Source organism: Trichosurus vulpecula, chromosome 9, assembly GCF_011100635.1.
Source record: "Trichosurus vulpecula isolate mTriVul1 chromosome 9, mTriVul1.pri, whole genome shotgun sequence".
In the NCBI taxonomy this organism is placed as follows: Eukaryota; Metazoa; Chordata; class Mammalia; order Diprotodontia; family Phalangeridae; genus Trichosurus; species Trichosurus vulpecula.
The window spans coordinates 64,877,890-64,894,714 of NC_050581.1; the positions used below are offsets into that span (position 1 = coordinate 64,877,890).

At 37.9% G+C, this 16,825-nt stretch overlaps 1 protein-coding gene across 1 annotated transcript in view; it reads left to right on the forward strand.

The window, feature by feature from the left end:
• KIF27 (kinesin family member 27) overlaps positions 1–16,825 on the forward strand; it is a 131,852-nt gene that overhangs the window by 71,061 nt on the left and 43,966 nt on the right. The gene's annotated exons all lie outside the window — the stretch shown is intronic.

Here is a 16,825-nt window from a genome sequence, read left to right on the forward strand (position 1 = left end):
GACTTTTGTCTCCACCAAAGTAATTTCCACATATTATTCCATGCCTTGACCCATAATAGAACCCTCTCTGTAACAAATAAAAACAGTTAAGTTAAACTGACTAACCCAGGACTGAATATGACCACACATGCAACATTATCTACCTGTAGTCCCACATCTCTCCACCAAGAAGGAGAAAGGTGTGTTTTATCATTTAACCTCTGAAACTGATGGACTGCTTGGGTGCCTGTACCTGGATCCCAATTCCAAAATCACACTTCTCCCTAGCCTCAAAACATTGTCTCTGGCAGTTTTTCTCCAGCCCACGGACAGTATGCTCTAGCAAAGCAGGACAGTATGCCCTAGTAAAACACTTATCTCTCTTCCTGATACAGTAGCCAGCTGCACCTACAGAATTTATTAGTTTGAACTGGCTGTGTACTGGCCCATAAAGATATTTACTACTCACTGGACTATCATATGCATCCTGGACTCCTCATTATGTCCATCCTAGACTTAGGTATATGTATAATCCCTTCATTTATCTTGGGTAGCCTGGGTATTTCTCAGCTCTGAGCTGAGACATTTCAGGCCTAAACCACACCTCCCTGTATCCCCTTTTTGGGCTATTTCCCAGTGAACTTCGGGTAAAATACCTGCATAGTAGATATTAAAAGTGCATGTTCCTTTAAGAACTGACTACTCCTTGACCACTCCCTAATCCTGCCCTGAATCCCCTAGTTAGCACATTTGGCACATGTTTTACTATAGTTTATCCTCTAAGGTTGCAGGTTCCCTAAGAATTCTTGCCTGCTGAAAAGCATAACAATAAATCTTTGCCACCTTGACTTAAAGAATGCTTGAGTCTGTGAATTCATTTCAGACGACCCTGTCTGGGAACTCTAGTCTGGGGTTCCTGAATGTTAACCCCATCAAAACCAAAACTAGTTAGTTATGAAGGCAAGTCAACAAATAGTATGAACTCCTGGAGGACATGGGCTGCTTTTTGATGTTGCCTTCCTTTGTATTCCCAGTGATTAGCATAGTACCTGACACATAGTAAGCACTTTATAAAAGCCAGGCACTGTGCTAAGTACTTGAGATTAAAAAAAAAAAAGACAAAAACAGTTCCTGCCATTAGGGAGCCCACAATGTAATAGGAAGACAACACAAAAACAGTTGTGTATATACAAGGTAAATATGGTTTAAGTGGGAGATAATCTTAGAGGGAAGATACTAGCATTTGTATAGCACTTTAAGATTTGAAAAGTGTTTTAACATACATTATTTCATCTGATCCTCACGCCAACCCTTTAAACTAAATGACATTATTATCCTCATTTTGCAGATGAGGAAACCACACCTCAGATTCGTTGTCTATCTCTTGTTCTGATTTGATTTTTTTTCTATACATATAAACATGTCCATACAAGTATCTCCATGTTTCTCTGAATTCCTCCTCTTCCTCATTTCTTATGGTACAATAATGTATACATGATATATACAATATTTAATACTGCATTCACAAACCACAGTTTATTCAGCTATTCCCCATTCAATGAACATCTACTTTTTTCTAATTTAAAAAAATTATTGATTAAAAGTACTTTTTTGAGTAAATATATAGAGCTTTTCTCTTTGTCTTTGACCTCCTTGAAGTATATTCTCAATAATAGTATTGTTGGAGGCAGAGGGTATTAACAGTACGTTAACTTTTGTGGTATTCCACATTATTTTCTTGAATACTTAGATAACTTCAAATAGTATATTAGGGTACATATCTACCCATGGCTCTTGTCTTCCCTTCAACATCGATTATTTCCATTTTTAAATCATCTTTGCTAATTTGGTTTTTCTTTTTAGTGATTAAGACTTTTTTTGTGTCTACTTGTTGGTAGTTTACATTTTTCTTGAAAACTATTCATGTCCTTTGAGCACTTATTAGCTGATATAAATTGAGTTTGGCAAGGCTCTTTTGTACTTCAGCCCTTCTAGAATCCACTTTTCTAACCTTATTAATGGAGGGTAGGGCATGGGAGCCCATGGCTCTGTGGTAGTTAGCTCTCTTCCATTGGTCTTATTTCTTCCAGACAAATTCTCTTTCCAAGTTTCTGGTCTCTTCTGCTGTAGATCTTCTGATGATGGAAGAGACTGGGAAAGTAGTATTCTTGCTTTCTGAATGAGAAACCTCTTCTTCACCGACTCTGCAAAGGTTTCCTCCTTTAGGCTTCAGGTTGGAAAAAGGTATCTAGTCAGCATGCTGTAGTTAGTGGAAAGACACCTGGGTTCGAATCTCCCCTTCAGTATTTATTAACTTTGTTACACTAGTCATTTAAAACTCAGGCTGGATGAAGGAGGTTATCATCTGTAAAGTTAGACTATATTTGCATTTCTTAGAGATTAGAGATTAAAATGATTGGGAACTGTTTTTTCTGTATTTTTCTGTAAAAGTATTTCTGTAAAGATGAATTGTTATTATTACTGTTATCATTGGCACCTAGGGGGATCAGTGGGTAGTGTGCTGGGCCCGGAGTCAGGAAGACCCAAGTTCAAATCTAGCCTCAGATACCATACCAAGTCACTTAACTCCTGCTTATAAAATGGGGTAATAACAGCACCTCCCTTCTAGAGTTGTTGTCTGCATCAGACTGGATCCTATTTAGAAAGCATTTAACACAGTGCCTGGCACACAGTAGGTGCTACAGAAGTGCTAGCTATTATTATTGCTGTTACTATCATTACTGTAATAATAAATGGCTGTAGAGGCTGGCTCTCATCTTTGGACTGTCTTACTCTCTCTGGCTGTCTGAAGCAGATTTCCTAGTTTGCTGTTATTGCTGTAGACTGGCATCTGAGGCCTCTCCTCTGTGGTGACTACATGAACCGACCACTAGGCTTCTTTGTCTTCTTACTGGCATCTCTGTCCTGTTCCTTGCTCCATATGTCCTCTCAGTCTGAATGCCTTTTCTTGTTCACACCAACATTTCCTGTTTCGCTTCCTAACAGGCCTTGTTTCTGGAATTCCTGGTCCTCTAGCTGATCGGGCAATGATATGGACATATTCTAGGGACGATAGACAGTGGATACACCTGTTCTTGGTGTATGCTTACTTTAGTCATCCAATTCACTTTCAGATGACTAAATCATTATGTGCCTACCATTCCCCTAGACTCTGCAGGGATGGGGAGCCGGCAGCCTCAAGGCCACATGTGGCCCTCTAGGTCCTTAAGTATGGCCCTTTGATTGAATCTAAATTTCACAGAACAAATCCCCTTAACAAAAGTATTTGTTATGTAAAATTTGGACTCAGTCAAAAGACCTTGAGGCTGAAGGTTCCCTACCCCTGCCCAAGAGGTTCACTTTCAAAAACATTTTCACATATGACAAGTAGTTCTACATCACATTGGCCACTAAACATAAGGTATAGTACCACATGCTGTTTAAATACACTAATGAAGCTGTAAGGGTAAGAAATGTGAATTGTTATAGAGGTATTCTCCATTGATGTAAAAGTTCATAACATTTTGGAACCATACCTAATTGTTTTAGGAAAGACAAGTCCACAAGCATTTATTAAGTACTTAACGTGTGGCAAGCATTGTGATAAATACTGGTGATAAGGTAAAAGACATTCTCTATTTTCAAGGAGCTCGTGGTCTAATGGGGGAGACAACATGCAAACAGTTATGTACAAACAAGACGTACAGGAAAAACTGATGATAATCTCAGAGGGAAGGCACTAGCCGTAAGAGGTATTGGACTCTTCTGGGTCATGTGATCAACAAGATGGAGGACTAGAAATTTCTTTGATGATCTTCAACCTCCAAAAGTCACTTGGGCCAGAGACTTAGACTGGTAAACTGTGAACTGCCGAACATTGGAGGAGACTGAGATTTTGAAATACAGCTTCTTAAGGAAACCACGGTTGAGGAGGGAGTTAGAAAGTGAGCAATAGGGGAAAATAAGGGGGAGGGGAGAAGACTGAAATTCAAAGTTCTCAGGAAGAGAAAAACTCAGAGACCTTGACTGTAAGCAGATAAATCGATAGGGAAAACATTAATAACAAAGAAAATATGGTCTTTAGAGGAAGTAGATGAGTTTAGGCATCTATGAATGAATACTGCATGATAAAGGAAAGTGATCCAACACTTGATGAGTCAGAGGACCCTGCAGAATTTGAAGAGCACAAGGAGCCACAACACACCATTTCTCAGTGGTTCAAAAGAGAAATTAGAATGAGAGTAGAATTTATGGCCTGAACAACAAAAATAGACAGAATAGAAAAACTGGAATCTGGGATGGCAAGTCACACCAAAGAAACAAAAGAGAGAGAGAACAATAAATTGAGAATGCAAATATACAGAGGGGAAGGGCAATATAGAAGAGAAACAAAAACCAAAAATAAAAGAAAATATACTTATCATCCAAAAAAAAAATAACCATCCTGATCTTGAAAATGATGTGTAGAGACAGCCTAAGGATCATAGGTCTCTGAGAAAATCATGACAAGATTAAAAACCTGAACACTATAATGCAACAAATAATACAAGAAAACTGCTCAGAGCTTCTAAATATAGATAGTGAAATAATGAATAAAATAATTCATAGATCACCTCCAGAAAAAAAGACTCAAGGCAGCAAAATCCCAGAAAACATAGTGGATAAATATAATAATTCAGATTCAGAAACAAGTTATACAGGCCATCAGTTGAAAGACTTTCAAATGCAAAGGAAAGGAAATTCGAATAGCATGAGACTAAGCTGTGCCCATCAGAAAACTCAGGAAGGAATGGAATATTGCGTTCTGAAGAGCAGTGGAGCTCAAGATGCAGTCCATGGTGACCTACTCTACAAATCTGAGCATAATCATAAATGAAAAAAGATGAGTTTTCAATAATTAAGAGGCGTTTGAAGCATTTTTAGAAATAAAACCAGACCTGAGGAGATTATTTGCTTCTCAAACACCTCAGATGGCAGAAATGCAGCAGGGGTGAATGCATCAGTCAAAGACAGCAGTAACAACAGAAAGAAAAGTAAGAGACTTCTCTCTGAATATATATATATATACAAGGAGATATGGGTGAAGGCAGAGGTGCAGTGAAGGTAGCAATGAAGAGGTGCACCTGGGGCATTATGGACAGAACCTGGCAACACCATGCCAACAGGTGAATCAATAGGGACTGTATTACAAAATGGGAGGGTTCATGTGAGGGAGGGAAAGCAGAATAGAGGGGAGTGTGTGATGTGTCCACTAGCAATGAAAGGAATGTGACTCCTGTGGACTCAGTAAGAGAAGGCCTAAAAGGAAGAGTGGGTGAGGAGGAAGGGAGAAAAGGGGAGGGATAAGGAAGGAGGCTTTGCTTTGATAGTGGGAATGGATTCCACTAATGAATTCTATTAATAAAGAGAGATTTCTGTGAAAGGAGATGGAGAATTTGCACCAGATGTGCCCTGGGGGATTTGGTGCTTGAAAAGACCACTCATCCTACCTTGGGCAGGGGGAGAGTTGGAATCTGTGAGGAAAACTGGCACATGGGAGAGTGGAACAGTGTGAACCCTGGCATGAGATTTTGAGGCAAATGGGGAAAAGAAGGTTACCAAAGGGAGGATATGAATCAGTTGTGGGCTGCATATTCAGGGACATGGTGGTGGAGTCAGTGTCCTCTCTGACACCTGCAAACATTGGCATTATTCTAGGAGTGAGGTACAGTGGAAAAGGGGGATCCACGGAGCATGCTGTACTAGGCAATGGCAGAAACTCAGTGGGAAGAACCGAGAATGGATACCTTGGAAGTTTTGACTGCATGAGGAATTCAGAGAATAGAGCGAGTCTAGATAATTATAGGAGTCATAGCCAGAGAATGAAGATATACAGTGGACAGAGAGGATGAGTAAAAATGAGAGAAATTCTTTCAGGAAAAGGGCATTAGGACTAGTTGAAGGGGAGGCGATGAAGGGGAAATTACTTGACTAAGAGGAAAAAAGAGGGGAAGAATTATATAACCAGATAAAAGCAGTAAAGAAAAAGGATCAAATAAGCAAAACCTCAAAGGGAAAGGAATAACAAATGGTGGGGTGGGGTGGGAATCAGCCAGTGGAAACAGAGCCACCTTAAAAGATTAAGCTAAATAACAGAAGGAACAAAGTACTGTGTTTACAGCAGAAGAGACAAAAAATACTAACTCTAAAAATTATTAGAGGCAAATGGAGGAAAATATAAACATAACTCATAACTTTAATGAAATGGGTTAACCATCCAATAAAATAAAAAAAGACAGATAAAAAAACTCTGGAATCCGTTGCTTATAATAATCACATTTAAAAAACAAAGACACAAAATAAAACTGAGGAGATGGAAAAAATTTACTATCCATCATATGAATCCAAGAAAGCAGCACTTGCAGTCTTGCTATTTGACAAAGCAAAAACAAACATTAAAAAAATAAGGGGTAAATAAGGAAAACTACATTATGCTGAAAGGAGCCATAGACAACAAAACCAAAATCGGTAATAAATTTATACACTTTAGATGTTTTGGAATCCAAATACGTAAAGGAAATGTCTGAGCTACTAGAAGTCACAGACAGTAACACAATAATGACAGGAGATTTCAATATCCTTCTCGCAATTTTGGATAAGTCTAACATAAACAAAAGGGAAACATGGAACTGAACAAATTGTTGGAGAAACTAGTGTCAGAAGACTTGACATCTTCTAAATGGGATGGCAAAAGAAAATATATAATTCTTAGGACCACATGGAACTTTTACAAAACTTCACCATGTATTAATGCACAGAGTTAATGCAAACAAGTTGTAAAAAGGTAGAACAATTTAGTATAGCCTTTACAGACCATAATTCAATAAAAATGGTGATTAAGGGACCACAAACAGAAGACAGACCTAAATGGAGACTTCACAATGAAATCCTAAATAATGAGTGAGTCCAAGAACAAATCACAGAGACAGTAATAATGTAAAAGAAAATTATAATGAAGAAACTGTGCCAGAATATCCAGGAGGCAGCTAAAGCTGTCCTCAGCAGGGGAAATCATGTCCCTACAGACACACATTAAGAAAATAGAAAAAGAAGATTAATGAAGTACATATCCATAAAAAATTAGAAAGCCAAGAAGTAAATAAATCTACAAGAAGCACAGAAGAGGAGATACCAAAAATTACAGGACAGATAGATAAATTGGAAGTGAAAACCCTCAGAGAAATGATAAACAAGACTAAAAACTGGTTTTTCGAAAAGACTAATAAAATTGATGAACCTTTAGCTAATCTGATGAAAAAGAAGAGGGGTGAAAATTAAATCAATAAAATACCAAATGAGTAAGGTTGAAATCACAACAAAATCAGAAGAAATTTTTAAAAATAACATTATGCGCTGGTTACATGTTAACAAAACTTGAAAACAGAAGAAGCAGAGGAATACCTTCAGAAATTTAAAATACCAAGCTAGCAGAAGACCAGATAGATATCTTAAATAACCCAATCTCAGAAAAGGAAATAGATTGAGTTTTAAAGGAACTGCCAAAAATAAAACAAAACAAAACTCCTGATCTGATTATAGTCACAGGAGATTTCTAATAAACTTTTAAGGCATTAGGGCCCATACTTTACAAATCATTCTCAAAAGCTGAGAAAGACCCTACCAGAATACTTTTATGAGACAAATAAAGTTCTAATTCCTAAACCAAGGAAGGATAAAAAACACAGTAGGAAAACTATAGGCTAATATCATTAATGAACATTTACTCAAAAATTTTCACAAGAGTTTGAATTACAAATTTTCTCCCCATTTCTACCCTCCCCCCCACTCCAAGATGGCGTATGTTCTGGTTGCCCTTTTCCCCAGTCAGTCCTCCCTTCTGTCACCCCACTCCCCTCCCATGCCCTTTTTCCTTTCTTTCTTGTAGGGCAAGATAAATTTCTACGCCCCATTGCCTGTGTATCTTATTTTCTAGGTGCATGCAAAAACTTTTTTTTTTATTTTTGAACATCTGTTTTTAAAACTTTGAGTTCCAAATTCTCTCCCCTCTTCCCTTCCCACCCACCCTCCCTAAGAAGTCAAGCAATTTAACATAGGCCACATGCGTATCATTATGTATAACCCTTCCACAATACTCATGTTGTGAAAGACTCACTATATTTTGCTCCTTCCTAACCTATCCCCCTTTATTGAATTTTCTCCCTTGACCCTGTCCCCTTTTGAAAGGGTTTGTTTTTGATTACCTCCACCCCCATCTTCCCTCCCTTCTATCATCCCCCCTTTTTTATCTTCTTCTTCCTCCTTTTTTCCTGTGGGGTAAGTTACCCAGTTGAGTATGTATGGTATTCCCTTCTCAGGTCAAATCTGATGAGAGCAAGATTCACTCATTCCCCCTCACCTGACTTCTCTTCCCTTCCTACAGAACTGCTTTTTCTTGCCACTTTTATGCGAGATAATTTACCCCATTCTATCTCTCCCTGTCTCCCTCTCTCAATATATTCCTCTCTCATCCCTTAATTTTATTTTATTTCTTTTAGATATCTTCCCTTCATTTTCACCTCACCCTGTGCCCTCTCTCTCTCTCTCTCTCTCTCTCTGTATATATATGTATATATATATACACACATACATATAGACATATATACACACTCACATATACATATATATACATAAACATATATATATGTGTGTGTGTGTGTGTGTGTGTGTGTGTGTGTGTATGAATATTCCCTTCAGGTATCCTAATACTGAGGTCTCATGAATCATACACATCATATTTCCATGTAGGAATGTAAACAAAACAGCTCAACTTTAGTAAGTACCTTGCAATTTCTTTTTCTTTATTACGTTTTCCTGCTTCTCTTGATTCTTGTGTTTGAAAGTCAAATTTTCTATTCAGCTCTGGTCTTCTCACTGAGAAAGCTTGAAAGTCCTCTATTTTATTGAAAGTCCCTATTTTGCCTTGGAGCATGATACTCAGTTTTGCTGGGTAGGTGATTCTTGGTTTTAATCCTAGCTCCATTGACCTCCGGAATATCGTATTCCAAGCCCTTCGATCTCTTAATGTAGAAGCTGCTAGATCTTGGGTTATTCTGATTATGTTTCCACAGTACTCAAATTGTTTCTTTCTGGCTGCTTGCAGTATTTTCTCCTTGATCTGGGAGCTCTGGAATTTGGTGACAATATTCCTAGGAGATTTCTTTTTGGGATCTATTTGAGGAGGCGATCGATGGATTCTTTCAATTTCTATTTTGCCCTGTGGCTCTAGAATATCAGGGCAGTTCTCCTTGATAATTTCTTGAAAGATGATATCTAGGCTCTTTTTTTGATCATGGCTTTCAGGTAGTCCAATAATTTTTAAATTATCTCTCCTGGATCTATTTTCCAGGTCAGTGGTTTTTCCAATGAGATATTTTACATTGTCTTCCATTTTTTCATTCCTTTGGTTCTGTTTTATAATGTCTTGATTCCTCATAAAGTCACTAGCTTCCACTTGCTCCAATCTAATTTTTAAGGTAGTATTTTCTTCAGTGGTCTTTTGGACCTCCTTTTCCATTTGGGTAATTCTGCCTTTCAAGGCATTCTTCTCCTCATTGGCTTTTTGGAGCTCTTTTGCCATTTGAGTTAGTCTATTTTTTAAGGTGTAGTTTTCTTCAGTGTATTTTTCAGCATTTTTTGGGTCTCCTTTAGCAAGTCATTGACTTGTTTTTCATTGTTTTCTTGCAACCTTCTCATTTCTCTTCCCAATTTTTCCTCTTTTTCTCTAACTTGCTTTTCCAAATCCTTTTTGAGCTGTTCCATGGCCTGAGACCAATTCATGTTTTTCTTGGAGGCTTTTGTTGTAGGCTCTTTGACTTTGTTGACTTCTTCTTGTTGTATGTTTTGGTCTTCTTTGTCACCAAAGAAGGATTCCAGAGTCTGAGACTGAATCTGGGTGCGTTTTCGCTGCCTGGCCATATTCCCGACCAACTTACTTGACCCTCGAGTTTTTCAGCGGGGTATGACTGCTTGTAGACTAAAGAGTTCTATGTTCCACACTTGGGGGGGGATGTGCCAGCTCTGCCACACCAGCACTCCTCCTTCCCCAAGAGCCCCCAACCCGGACTGGGCTTAGATCTTCAGCAGGCTGTGCCCTCCTGCTCTGATCCACCACTTAATTCCTCCCACCAGGTGGGCCTGGGGCTGGAAGCAACTGCAGCTGTAGTTCTGTAGCTGCCCCACCTCCTCTGCCCCCGGGGCAGTAGCCAAACTGTGAACTCCTTCCACTCCCGAAGCTTTTCCCACTAACCTTCTCTGTTGTCTTTGGTGTTTGTGGGTTGAGAAGTCTGGTAACAGCTGCAGCTCACTGATTCAGAGCGCCAGGGCACACTCCGGCCCGGCTCCTGGTCTGGTTGGTCCTCGCCCGCTCTGCTCTTGTCTGCTCCCAGCTCTGTGCAGGATAGACCTTACCCAGAGACCATCCAGGCTGTCCTGGGCTGGAGCCCTGCTTCCCTCTGCTGTTTTGTGGATTCTGCAGTTCTAGAATTGGTTCAGAGCAATTTTTTATAGGTTTTTGGAGGGACTCGGCAGGAAGCTCACGCTAGTCCCTGCTTTTCAGCCGCCATTTTGGCTCTGCCTCCCATTTACTCAGAAATTAAAAAAATTTCTGTCAAACAGACTAACAATTTATCCAAGAAATTATTATGACCAAGTGGGATTCATACCAGGGATGTGAAAATGATTTAACATTAGAAAAACAATCAACATAATTAATCATATTAAAAACCAAAACATCCCAAACCACATGATCATCTCAGTAGCAGGAAAAGCTGCATATAGGGAACTTCTTTAATATCATAAAAAGCATCTATCCTTAACCAAAGCAAGCATTATATGCAATAGAGATACACTAAAAACATCTCCCAATAGATACAGTAGTGAAGCAAAGATTCCCACTCTTCCCACTATTATTTGATGCAGTTCTGTAAATGCTAACAACAGCAGTAAGACAGAAGGAAATTACAGGTATGAAGATAGCCAGGGAGGAGATAAAACTGTCCCTATTTTGTAGTGGTATTATAGTATACTTGGAAAATCCTAGGAAATCAACGTAGATACTAATTGAGACTATTAATAGCTTCAGCAAAGTTGCAGGCTACAAAATAAATGCTCAAAAATCAACAGCATTTCTATAGTAATGACAAAATGCAAGAAGAAATAATACAAAGGGAAATAAATCCCGTTCCAAATAACTACAAATGCATAAAATATCCAAGGATAGACCTGCCAAAGCACACAAAAGTCTTGAATAGATTTAATTACAATTCAAGTCGAATCAATAAGCATCTGTTACGCAACTGTTATGGAACAGGAAGGGCAGCTAGGTGACACAGTGGATAGAGTACTGGTCCCAGAGTCTCTATGGTAGGTGGGGAGAAGTGCCATGGACCCCCAAGGACCTACCCTGTTGGCTTTTTTGCCCAGCTGCCTCTCAGGACTTGGAAGCAGGGGCTGGGGCAGTGTGAGGAGGACACCTCCCCAAGAGAACTTCATTTGCTCTTCTTTGTTTGTGTTGGGACTTGGTCATTAGAACATGCACCTGAGAATGCCAGTGGCAGTGTGGGGAGAAGAACACATTCCCAAGAAGGACTTTATTTGGACATTTTTGTTTTGGATTGAGGAAGGAAGAGCTGGTTGCTCACTCCCCAAAGATTTTGACCCCCAAAGAATGATATTATGTTATATTATATACTTTTGTGTTTAAGGCCATGTGGCCGCTCTGGTAATGAGTTGTTATGTATTTTGCAAATGTGAAGTTCTTAATGTGTTTATTTTGTGGGAATTATGTGGTATTTACTTAAGAAATGTTAATGCCTATTCAGGTTGCAAGTTGCCTGTGTAATGGACATGAAAGATCTTGGGGCTGAATGTAATGTTAATGAGATTTGAAGATCTTCCCTGCCTCATGTGGAGCCCTTTGAGAGAGGGACTTGCCTTAGGAGGGGAAGCTTGCCTCAGTTTCCTCATCTGTAAAATAAGCTGGAGAGGAAATGGCAAACCCTTCCAGTATCGTTGTTAGGAAAACCCCAGATTAGGGTCATGAAGAGTTAGACACAACTGAAAAATGACTGAACCACAACATGGGACAGGCACCTAACTGCTGGGGACACAAAGAAAGGTAAAACAAAAAGAAAACTGCAAAACCAGTCCCTGCTCTCAGGGAATTCACAGTCTAACGGAAGAGACAACATGCAAACTACTATGTACAAATGACATGTGCAGAACAAATTGGAAATAAACGGACGGGGGATGGCACTAGCATTAATGCTAGTTTCACAACCGAATCCGTGGCCCATGTACATGTCTCACATCTGCATACTTATTACAGTGTCATAGAAGGTCCTGGGAAATCAACTGGGATTCTTGACAGTTCTGTGTGTCCACTATCTCTTCATCATAGTTGGAGAATAGCTGCTGGCCCGTTTTCCTGGGAGTAGGACCTAACACATGTAGGTGCTATTTGAAATGGGTTCACAAAGACTTTAAGGGTGAGAAAGGACTTCAGAAACTGTTTAACCAATCATCCCCCCTTATCTACAGTAAAATCCTCTACAATATCTCCTGCTTGAAAACTGATAATTCAAGCTATAATTAAGGGGAATGAATGCACCAACTCCTGAGGCAGACCACTCTGCTTTGGGACAGCTCCTGTGTAGGTAGTTTGTCCTTAAATCAAGTCTAAATTAGTTGTTTTCAGCTTCTATGTATTGTTCGTAGTTACACCTTTTGGACAAAGTAGAGCAAGTCTAATCCATTTCTACATGACAGATCCCCAAAAATCTTTTAAGACAGTTGTTGAATACTATCTGTGTCTTCTCTTCCCAGGCCAACCATCCCTAGCTCCTTAATTTATTCTTAATATATGTCATGAGCTCAATATTCTTCACCATCTTGGTGGCTATCTTCTGGAAACTTTCCAGATGGCCTTCCTAAAATGCATTGTCCAGAAATGAACACATATTCTAGATTCAGTATCATCAGGTCCTACAGGGAGCAGTGGAGCTGTTGCCTGCTTTTTCTTAGAAGCTGGGCATCTCTTAATGCAGCTATAAGGTTGAATTAGCTTTCTTGATTACCATGTCACATTGGTGACTTACAGCTTGCATTTCACTCAAACATCAAGGTGTTTGCTTTTTTAAAGATTCATTTTGAATTTAGTGGGCCAAGCCAAAAGGAACATTTCTATATACAAAGTAGGACAGAAAAAGAGGATTGTATGTGATACTGAATCTCTTTTATGCATTGCTTGCTTTTAAGATTAATATTGTATATTAATATGTATACATATGTATATATATACATACATATATGTAAAACTTTTTCCCCAACATGTTACTTTTAAAGCTTCCCTGGTTATCTGAATTTATGTTCCCTTTTGGACATTTTAAAGAAACTTCAATCAATGAATCTTAATTCCTTCCTTCCTTCCTTCCTTCCTTCCTTCCTTCCTTCCTTCCTTCCTTCCTTCCCTTCTTTCCCTTCCTTCCCTTCCTTCCTTTCCTCCTTACTTTCTTCTCTCCTTAAAGAAATAAGATACAATTTAAATAGCTGGAAGAATATTCAGTGCTCTTAGCTAGGCCTTGCCAATATAATAAAAATGACAAGACTGCCAAAGTTGATTTATGCTTTTAATGCCTTACCAATCAGATTACTAACAGGATACTTTATATAGAACTTGATGAAAATAATAACAGAATTCATTTAGAAAGACAAAAGATCTAGAATAAGAAGGGAAATGATGGAAAAAACGTAGTGACAGAGGGAATAGCACTTCCATACCTCAAACTATGTTATAAAGCAGCAGTCATCAAAACTATCCAGTACTGATTAGAAAATAGAGAGATACATGAAATAGATTAGACAAAGGAAAATCAGAAACAGTGAAACCTAATAACCTAGTGTTTGATCAAATGGAAAACATTTTTAAATTACCTAGGAAAGAACTCCTAGTTTGATTAAAAACTTCTGGGAAAAATGGAAAGCGGTCTGGCAGAAGTTCGGGATAGACCAACATCTTACAACATATTCCATGATACGTTCTAAATGGATACACAGCCTTTAAAGATTATACCATAAAAAAAATTAGAAAAGAAGCAGTCATGTATCTCTCACAGCCATGGGTAGGACATGCATTCTTAACCAAATAAAAGCTAGAGGCAATTACAAAAGATAAAATGGATAACTTTGATTTACATGAAACTGAAAAGCATCTGCACAGACAAAATTAATGCCCCCAAGATAAGGGAAGTGGTAGAATGGGGAAAAAAGTCTTTGTATGAAATTTCTCTGGTAAAAGTTTGACATGTAAGAGACATAAATAATTTATATGTCTAATAGCTGTTCCCTAATAGATAAATGGTCTAAAGCTATGAAAAGCTTCTCAATGGAAGAATAGCAAAGTATTCATAACCACATGAAAGAATGCTTTAAAGCACCAATTATAAGAGAAATACAAATCAAAACCCTAAAATTTCAACTCATATCTTGCATATTGGCAAAGACAACAAAAAATGGCATCGGTCAACTTTGGAATGTTTGTGGAATGATAGGCATAATCACACAGTGGAGCTATGGAATGGTACACCTATTTTTGGGAAGCATTTTGGAATTATGTGACTAAAATGTCCATACACTTTGAACTGGAGACCCCATTACTGGAAGCCATCGATAAGAAGAAAATCCCCATTTACTGCAGGATAGTTGTAATAGCACTTTTTATAGCAAAGAATTTGAAACAAAGCAGCTACCCATTGATTGGGTAATTGTTAAATTAATTATGATACATGAATGTAATGGAATATTATTGTGCTGTAAGAAATGATGTGATAAATCCAGGAAAGCATGAAAGATCAGTATGTCTATATGAACCGATGTAGGGTGAAGTAAGCAGAGCCAAGAAAAAAGTATATACTGTAACTACAACAATGTAAATGGAAATAACAACACACCAAAAAATCAAAAGTGAATGTAACAAAACTATAAAGATCAAATATGATTTGAATAAAGAGATAAGAGAAGACACCTCCTGCCTTAACCCTTTCTGGAAGTGGGAGGTCCACATATTCCATATGTTTTTGGACTTTTTCAATATATTGATTTTTTTACTCTTTTAAAAATACTGTTATATGAGATGGCTTTCTGGGAAGGGGGAGGGGGAGAAATAATTGGGATTTCTATGATAATATAAGAAACAGAAGAAATCAACAAAAACTTATTTTTATAAAAGGAAAGGGGGTTGAGAAAGGCCGCTTGCTAGAGGGGCAAAATTTAATTGGGAATCCTGAAGGAATCCAGGGAAACCGGGAGGTACATATGAGGAAAGAGAGAATTCCAGGCGTGGGGAATAGCCAGTGAAAATGTCCAGGGTTTGGTAGATGAAGTGTTTTATCATTTCCAGATATTATAATTGATTTCTAATTTCTTAATCATTTAGTTTAGCTATAGGTTTAGAAATAGCTTAAGGTGAAAATCTGTTGGCTATTACAGGAAAGAGTTTCTTATAAAAAACTATTTCCATGTCTTGGCAAATAGCCAAAAAGACAATATTTTATTGGATTATCATAATGAATTGGTTACAACAAATAATCCCGTACAACAAATCCTTCCTTAAATTCCTCGTTCACCTAACATCCAAACTTTTGCGATGTTTTGTTGTATGTAGAGTGGGGCTAATGCTTTAGATGAGGTGTGTATGTGTGTATGTATGTGTGTATATATATATATGTATATATATATATATACATATATATTTAGTTTTATTTTTCTACCAGTGAATAACAACAACCCTTCAAACTCTCCTTATACTTACCCCTAATTACCTCATCATCTCTGCCATAAAATCCTACTTAAATTCTCCTATCACCTACCGGAGCAAACCCAAGCACTGCATGTTAGAGTGAAGTTATAGCGGTTGTGAATGTACATCATAGATGGTGATTATTTTCTGAACCAAAAATCAGGACATGTAGACCTATAAATGATATTCCTCTTATGAAGCCCCATTAAATGTAGCTTTAATTTTCTTTCAATACAAAGTGCCTCCAAAATTTGTAGTGTGGTCATCAGTCTTATAAAAGCACTTACTTTTTCTCTACTGGGTTCAGAGCACTTGTTCTTCCTTGCAAATTTACTAGAGAAAGACCATGGAGCAGCTATTTCATCTTTTGGTCTCTTAAATCCCGAGAAAGTGATGTTTGTGAGAACAGCATTCCTCTGAAATCAACATAGTGTTCTTTTTAGATAAGCAAATGGGCTCTTTGTCTCAAATTCCATGGTATATCATATCGTATCGTATCGTATCATATCATAGCTCCAGTTCTGGTTCTAGTATTTGTAATGTGGTTTTGGGTCAATGACAGTCACTTCATGTATTCAAAGGCTGATTTATACAGATTGTGGGTTTTTCATGTCTTTAGTCTTGTCTTTCCTGTTTTATGCCTGTTGGATCTTTCACTCTGACAGGTGAAGGGAGAAGAGATAAAATTCAAATTTGTAGTTTTAGTTAAAGATTTGAGAGAAAAAAGAGGTGGAAACTGGTGGGTAAAATAAAGTTTTAACATTACCTTTGCATTTTAATTTAATCACATAACCTGTTTCCCATGAAAGTAGTTACACATTTTATAACATGTCTAAAATTTATTGTTCAGTAGGTTGCAAAATAAAGGAAAATGAGAAATTGTGGTTAATATACTCTATGTGTGAGTAGTCTTTTTTTTAGTAATTGAAGAGAACAAATCACTAGCACAGTTCTTGGTCTATGCCAACTGCTTACTAAATAAATACTTGTTTAAAAAGGGTTTTGAGTTACTCT